This window comes from Vidua macroura, chromosome 1 (genome assembly GCF_024509145.1).
Source record: "Vidua macroura isolate BioBank_ID:100142 chromosome 1, ASM2450914v1, whole genome shotgun sequence".
NCBI classification, from domain to species: domain Eukaryota; kingdom Metazoa; phylum Chordata; class Aves; order Passeriformes; family Viduidae; genus Vidua; species Vidua macroura.
The window spans coordinates 119,843,606-119,851,771 of record NC_071571.1 but is presented as its reverse complement, the minus strand read 5'-3'; positions in this window follow the sequence as shown (position 1 = coordinate 119,851,771).

The window sequence follows — 8,166 nt, the reverse complement described above, 5'->3', positions numbered from 1 at the left end:
TAAGATCATGCAGTCCAACTGTAAACACTGTCATTTTCACCACTAAACCATGGTGTGGTGAACACCAAACCACACATCTACACATTTTTTAACACTTCCAGGGATGGTAATTCCACCATTTCCCTGGACAGCCTGTTCCAATGCTTGACCACCCATCCAACAAAGAATTTTTTCTCAACAGGCAATCTAAACCCTCCCTGGTGCAATTTCAGGCCATTTCCTCTTGTACTGTCTCTTGTTACTTCAGAGAAAAAAACAGCCCTCACCTGTCTACAGCCTCCTTTCAAACAGAAATAAGCTATTAGCACATTATTTTTGAGAAAATCTGTAGTCCTAAAAAATAATTTCCATCATTTGTATTTTTCCAAGTTCTAGTTAATAATGTGGAACAGTTAGCAGAGGGGGCATGAGAAGATTAATGATATCTGTGCTGACTAATTTTTTGATTGGGAGTATCATTCATTAATTTAACTTCAAATTCTGTTAGTTTTACTGCTTTGCACTAGTTTAAGTAATTAAATAAATGCTTGAGAGTTCTGATATAGGAAAATTCCAATCCTACAGGTAAGGAAAGGAAAGCCCAGATTACAAATTGCCCCTGGGAAAAGACCTTTCCTAATGCAGTTTCTCTGTACAAATGGCAGCTCAGCATCTTGTGCTTACGGCCCTCTCTGAAATAAGAAAGGAATTTTTCCTGAATAAGGAAATCAGAATCTGTCTTTTTGCATTGAATGTATTGTGTATTTTGTGAACATTTATAAAGATAATTTGGTAGAGATGATTAAAATATATTTAACTGCTGCATGCATTCTCCCCTTGAATAACAAGATCTTCATCTTCATGACAAAGATTTCCAAAGCTAAGCTAGTAAATGAGTGGTACTGCAACACTGAGGTGCCAGTGTTTCTGTTAAAGTGCTGTGGTTTAACCCCAGCCAGCAGCCAAGCCCCATGCAGCCACTTGCTCACTCCCTGCATTGGGATTGGGAAAAGAATAGGAAGGGTAGAAGCTGGAAAACTCATGGGTTGATATAAGGACAGTTTAATAGGGAAAGCAAAAGCCACATACGTAAGCAGAGCAAACCAAGGAATTTAGTCACCACTTCCCATGGGCAAGCACGTGTTCAGCCATTGCCAGGAAACCAGGGGCTCATCACATGCTATGGTTACTTGGGAAGGCAAACGCCAAACATCCAAACATCCCCCTGTTTCCTCCTTCTTCCCCTGCTTCAGATACATGAACATGATGTCATATGGTATGGAGTATTCCTTTGGTCAGCTGGGGTCACGTGTCCCAACTTACCACGTTGTCAGTTCTCATGTCCCCAGTCTCCTTGCCAGCATGGTAGTATGAAAAGCAGAAAAGGCCTCATCTCTGTGTTAGCCCTGTTCAGCAATAACAAAACCATCTCCAGATTATCAACCCTGTGTTCAGTACTAATCCAAAATACAGCCCCATACCAGCCATTGGGAAGAAAATTAACTCTACCCCAGCCCAAAGCAGCATATAAGGCTGGTGAGTCATTTGCCTTCAAAATCAGAACATTCTAAACACGAAATAAAGCTCAGATGTGTAGCTGTTAGGCCCTTACTGAAATCAGTACTAACCAAGTACAATACTTCTTGTTCTAGCTGTAGTCATCAATGATATTCAGGTCAAGAAGGACAGAAAAGCATACATTAAAAAATAAAAAGTTGATTCTTTAAGCAATTTTCAGAGAAGAATGTCAATAGTGTTGATGAACATGTTCACAGTGTCAGCTGCTGATTGCTGACTCAAAGCAGCACATTAGGAAGTCGCTGCCTGATCTCTATATTGTGGTGTTATCTTTGCATCTTACGCTTCCCTCTGCCTTACACACACCCATTTAAAACTATTTAATGGATTGTTAGTATTTGTTAATGTGGGTTATGCTGTGTAAGCCACCTAGAGCATGGCATATTTTTCATAGGTTCTGAATATTTCTGGATTAAAGATTTTAATTTCTTGTATGATAAATAAAACATTGAAGACCTGAATTAATTACTCCCAATGCAACATATGCCATGAGGTTTCACACAGAGAATCCCACAGTCAAGCAACTCAAGTCCAGCTAAAGCAAAGCCCTGAGAAAGTCTCGATACCCTGGTCTAACACTTATGTACACACACAGCCCCTCAGAATGGAGCCCTTCTGATACATATTTTAAAAGTAATTTTTAAAGTAATTCTTAGAGTAATTACTACTAAGAAAATGCTATAAGAAGTGTATTGACACATTGTAATATGGCATATTTAACATAACTGTGGAATATGCTATGGTTCTACAGTACATTATCAATATGGCATTTGAAACAAGGTGGGGGGGAAGTATTTAATTGGAAATCTTCAAAATATTTGTTTGGATTTGGAATCCATTATGCTAAGATTTCCCCAAGAAGCAAAAGTTGTGAACTACAACTTATTTTTATTCTCCTGTGGCTGTGTCCTGCCTTTGATTTGCTCCCAGGCTACAGCTGGAATCTGTGGGACCTGACCAGATACAATCTGTGTGTGGCTTCCTGCCGGAGCTGTTTTACTCAGACAAACAATATTTCTGTTAGTTTCTGTCAGAAGCACCAATAACTGCTGCACCATACCAGCAGGCAAGCACACTTGAGAAATCCTTATACAGAAATAGGAATGGGAGAAAATTAACAAATTGGAAAGAAATACCCTGAATGTTTGTGCTGAATTGTAGCCATAAAACCAGAAACTAATTTGACATAAAGGGAGCAGAGTGTACCTGGAAAAACATCATTCTGTCTCTGGTAGAACTTCTTCTTACCTAAATCACACTGGAAATCTGTGACTCTGGCATTTTTCAGATTTGAGATATACTGTGGAAGGTAAGGCAGGAAAAGTAATTTTCAGTCATTTGTCTGGGAAAGAAGAAGAAGAAACAGCTGCAGCCATTTGTTACAGCTTTAGATTTAAATAGTGGGTTCGTACAAGAAAATAATCACTGGATGTCTTTGTGCTTATAACAGAGGAGGTGTCATCTGATGGGAGAAAGTCTTGATGGAGCAAAGAACAACTATTTCTACATTTCTATCTCTTTGGGTTTTTAAATTATGTTTAAAGCACCCCTTTTTTGGTAACAAGGCTAGCAGCCAGAGTGGTGTCTCCAAACACTGCTCAATTTCTTACTATGCAATCTCCCTAATCACGCTCTGCAGTAAGGTGGATTCGGTCTTGTCTAAAGATGGTAATGGGAGTTCCACCACCACTTCTCTTCCAACACCTTCCGCTGGATTTCCTGCACTGAGGCAGAATTCTGTGTACAGTGGGAAACCCCAAAAAAATACTGTGTCATTAATCCAATCAGAGCAGAGAAAAGCACAGCACTCACAATCTGCTAATTTAGGGTGGCTGGGAACTCTCAGGGTGTTGGGACACCTCTCTGTCAGTGACACAGTTGAGCATCCCATGGCCTAGTGAGAAGCCCCTCTTGAGTAGGCATTTTTTAGGTGGGCAGCAGACCTAGAAACCTCCTTGGGGTGTGGGAGAGCTGATCCCCAGACTTGTGTGCTGGTCTCAGACAGTGCGTGTTTAGCACTTACAAGATGAGAGAGGAGATGCAGTGGAACTGGGTCTGGAAGGCAAATCTCCCTGCTCCCCAGGGAGTCTGGGATCAGTTCTTCCACATCACACCACAGTCAGAGTGCTTTCAGTACAAGCTTAAGGATGTGTTCAAGAACTGCTTGTTTGAGCCCCAGAGGCTGATTGAGCAGAGAGATGTCTGTCGAGTGCATTTTTTAAGAGGTTTTCTTCTCCTGCAGAAAGGATTCAGTAATGCTTACTTGGGCTGGAGGCAGCCCTGGAAACCTTGGGGGCAAAAAAACATAGCTTAGCAGGGCTGCTTGGAGGCTCCTCCACTGTCCTCCAGAGAACCAGTGTCTTCATTCTTTTGCGCCCTGGAGGCCAAAGGATGATCTGTGGTGCCGGTGAAGTCCATCATCGCGCCCGTGTACATAGGGACAAGAGTAGCTTTTGTCAGAGTAGCTCCCCACGGCTGAAGGGAAACCCCCACCGAGGCTGACAGCACCAGGCAAAGGTAAACGTTGAGGCATAGTTTCAGTACTTAGATTTACAGGTTAATTTAAGTACTTAACTTAGAATTTAGTGCTTAAATTCAGAACCGACAGCATTCCTTGCCATCCAGCAATCTCCGGCCCGGCGGAGGCGGCTCCTCATGGCTGTGAATGTCAGGCCGAGGGCAGAAAGCGTGGCGGGGCCTTGGTGGGGCCGGGCGGGGCAGGGTCCCGCCCGCGGGCAGCCCCCGCCCGTTCCCCCCAGAGCGGAGCTGCTGGAATTCTCGGGCCGGAGAATTTGGCTGGGATGCGCTGGCGGCTGCGGCGGGCGCTGTGCGGGTGCCGCCGAACCGGGTCGGGGCTGAAGGCAGGTGTCCGGCTCCCTCTGCATCGCTCCCGCCCCGCCGGCTCCTCACCGGGCTCGTCCCTTCCCGGGACTTCCAATTATCGCTAAACTTTAAGTCTTTAATTTTCTTGGCTGCAAACCCGGTAACGAATCGCTCAGACTTTGTTTTTCCACTGCTCCCGAAGCTTGATTTATTGTGTCTCTCTTATCGCACAATCGAGCTTCGTTCAAAATGTTATTCTGGGCTAATTCCTTACCCCGGTATTTATTTTGACTGTCTCTTCTCATTAGCGTTACTGATTTTTAATCGCTCCCCGTTCCCGGTTAAATCCCCTCTCTGCCCGCCCGGGCCCGCCTCATCCCGTTCGTGTTTCCATCCCGTGTGGGTCGGTCCCCCGGAGCGGTGCCCGGGCAGCCACGACCCGCTCCCCCCGCGGCTGCGGGACGGAGCCTCGCCCTGGGGAACCCGCTCCGCCCGGGAACATCCGCGAGCCGGAGATGCGGCGGCGGAGCGAAGAGAAAGGGCTTGCTTTTAACAGGGCATCGCCTGAGCTCCCAGCCCAGCGATTAAATTTCTCTCCTCCAGCAAAACCGTTACTTTATCCTAAGAAAAACAGCGCGAGCGGGGCGAGCGGCGGCGCGGGGCGGCGGGACCCGCACGGACCCGGGGCCGGGCGCGGGGGAGGGCGGGGGTCGAGGGGAGCGCGAGGCGATGCCGCCCCGACAGCTCCGTGATTGATGACCCACCCGCCCGGGAAGGGGCGGTCGCTGTCGCCCAGGCTGGAGGGGGGAGCCCGCAGGCCAGGTGCGACACAGCCCCGTCGCACCCACCGGTCGCGACGGCTTATAAACACCGGGGCCGGACGGGGCGCGACGCGACGGGACGGGACGGAGGCGCCGGGAACCTCCGCAGCGGGCGGGAGCGGTAAGTTCATCCCCGGCCGGGCACCGCGGGGTCCTGCCAGGTCCCGGGCAGCCGGGATGCGGGACCGGGACGCAGCAGCCGCCGCGGGCCGGCGGGGCCGTGAGCGCCGGTGCTGCCTCCGCACACCGACAGGCAAGTTCCGATTTCTCCGCTCTGGAGAAAGGGTCTTCGTTACCTGTTACCGGAGTTACACGGTGGGCAAGACCTTTTTAAAACCGATGCAAAATAATTCAGATTCACTGTATTTTGCCCTCTAAGGAGCAACGGAAAATTGTATCTAAGGTTTCCACCTGCTTGTTTTCAGTTTGTGCGCTCTGCTCTGGCGTTTTCCATCTTTTCCTTGTCTGTGTGGGCAGGTTGCCTTCATTGCCATTTCATTCATACAGAATATAAGACTAAAATAAATATTGTGCTGGGTATTTTTGGTAAAAGATGTCAAACCAATCACGTCTTTGTAGTGTCGTGTAAAAACACAAATGCATCTGCATGCTTCAGAAATACTGCACTAGAAGTGCTTTAGAAACAACAGAAATACTTTAACTTATTTTCAAAGCCCTGTCCTCCACTCTGTCAGCATACCAGGTGACAAGTGGGTGCTTGCAAAAATTACTGTGATTATTTTAAAAACCAAAACTCTTTCTTGTAAAATTTTAAAAGGGAAATGACCGTTGCCCAGAGGCTTTTTATTTACCTTAGTTTTTAGCAGCATTTTTTGAACCATGAGGTTTTGGCAACACCTGAGTTTGAAGCACCTGGAATGGATGTCCTGATTACTCCAGGGAGAAGAATGATGCTGCCCAGTCCCAGTGTGCAACAGAAGTGATCCTGACTGTGGATCCAGGAACCACCATGATTTGGCTACACATATGTACATACCTACAGCAGATCCCTTGTGTAGCAGATTTTCCTAGGCCATTTGCTGTTTGTGTTTGATGGGAAGTCTGACAGCAGAGAAATTTAATTCATAGTGAAATCTCTCGTTTCCGCAGCTGAAATTTTGTACTTTTTTTCCACAGGCCCAGGATTTTATCTCATATAGATGTGAAGCTCCTAAACCAGAAACTCCTATTTCCAAGGGCACCCAAGGAGATGATGTTTTTAGGTATGTGCATTACTATATACTGTATGTCACTTGAAGTCATTCCTGTTTTAAATGTGGTTGTAGACCAGCACAGCAAAATCAAAATGTGTGTAAACCAGCCCTAGTCCTGTATTTCAGTAGAGGAGCAGGTATTTTTACTAACCCAGTCTGTCCATATCTTTGGGTAATCCAGTCTTCTCCAGTAATTGAGGAAGACTTCCCCCTACCAATGGTATTTGATGGGATGGTAGTGAGAAATCCTGCTGTTAAACATAAATTGTTAGATTCTTCTGCCAGTGAAGATCATTGTAATTATCTTAAATGAATGTCTTGATGTCCATCTCCACAATGATAATTTTTTAAAAAACTAAAATGCATCCAGATCTGACTATCTACTTAACACAATGAACAAACACCAATAAAAAAGCATATAATAATTTTTTTAAAAGTTAGAGGCAATAGCCAATGTAAGGACTGATTTTCAGCCCTCACTCAAGATAAGCTCATGAAGTCTTAATGTAAGATTTCTTTTATACTGATCATAAACACCACAATAAAAAGAGTAGTGAGGTTTTTTTTTTTCCTTTGGTATAGAGTTATAATGTGCATAGAATATTTCACAAATAATTTCAGTCTAAACTGTACTACTACTGAAAAGACCATTACATGATAATACTCTGTGAGCCACATTAATAGCAAATTAATCACAATTAATAACCCAAAATAATAACAATAAAAATTCTTCTAAATACCATCAAATTATAGCATTGTAAAAAGGTTTATTTAGAAATCTTTCCTTGTCTTTGATAGAAATCTTTGACCTCAGTGTATGCTTGAAATGCTCTGCAAAATCAAGGGCTAATTCTTGTAAATGTAGATATTCAGTCATTTATGTGCATCAATGTTATTTAAACTTTTAATTACACAGTATTTGGACGAAATTAAAAGGTTTAATAACTTGTTCCTGTCCTTGTCTAGTCAGGTTGTCTCAGGAACAGACACTCCTAACACGTGAAAGCCAGGATCTGGGACACCCACAAGGGCTGCTTGGCTGAGGACAACAGGAGCAGGTATTATTCCAGCTAAGAAGTGCTACACTTTGGGGAATATTGATTGAATTGCATTTTTCTGTGGAACTGAATGAATTAAAGGACTGTGAGTTGCATTACAGGCAGAGCTGACTGACTTTACAAAAAGCTGAGAAAAGAGGTTACTGTTTTCAGCTTTTCTCTAAAAAAGTTTTTTTATGTTTTCAAAAGGTTATTTTGCCCCCCAATGGTCAAAATACATCTTACAAAATTCTTTTGAAGTTTGAAAATGTAGATGAGAAAGGATAAGCATACAATTTCTTTAGTAAAGTTAGGGGTGGGAGAACAGGAGAAGTTAGTTCCTGATCCTTTAAAATTATGGGCCAAGTTTTGCCCTTCAAAAACTGAGTCCATGCTCTGTGGCTTCACTTACTGATGCATTTGAAAATTATATTTTTCTTTCCATAGTCCATGGAGCACTGATCACGTATAAGACTGTTCATAAAATTATTGCAGTGAAAATAGAAAATATACTAACAGTTCCACATCCCAAATCATAGAGAGAATATATTTTAAAAATTGCCTTTAGCCTAATTTGTAGTTGATTGTAAATGGAAACCACTGTGGCAGTCCCTCTGGCTGGTGCCTGTTGGATTTTCTCAGAAGACATCTCTGGGCTGAGTCACTCAAAAAATTTGCTCTGCGTAATACTGCAAAAAAAAAAAAAAAGTCAAA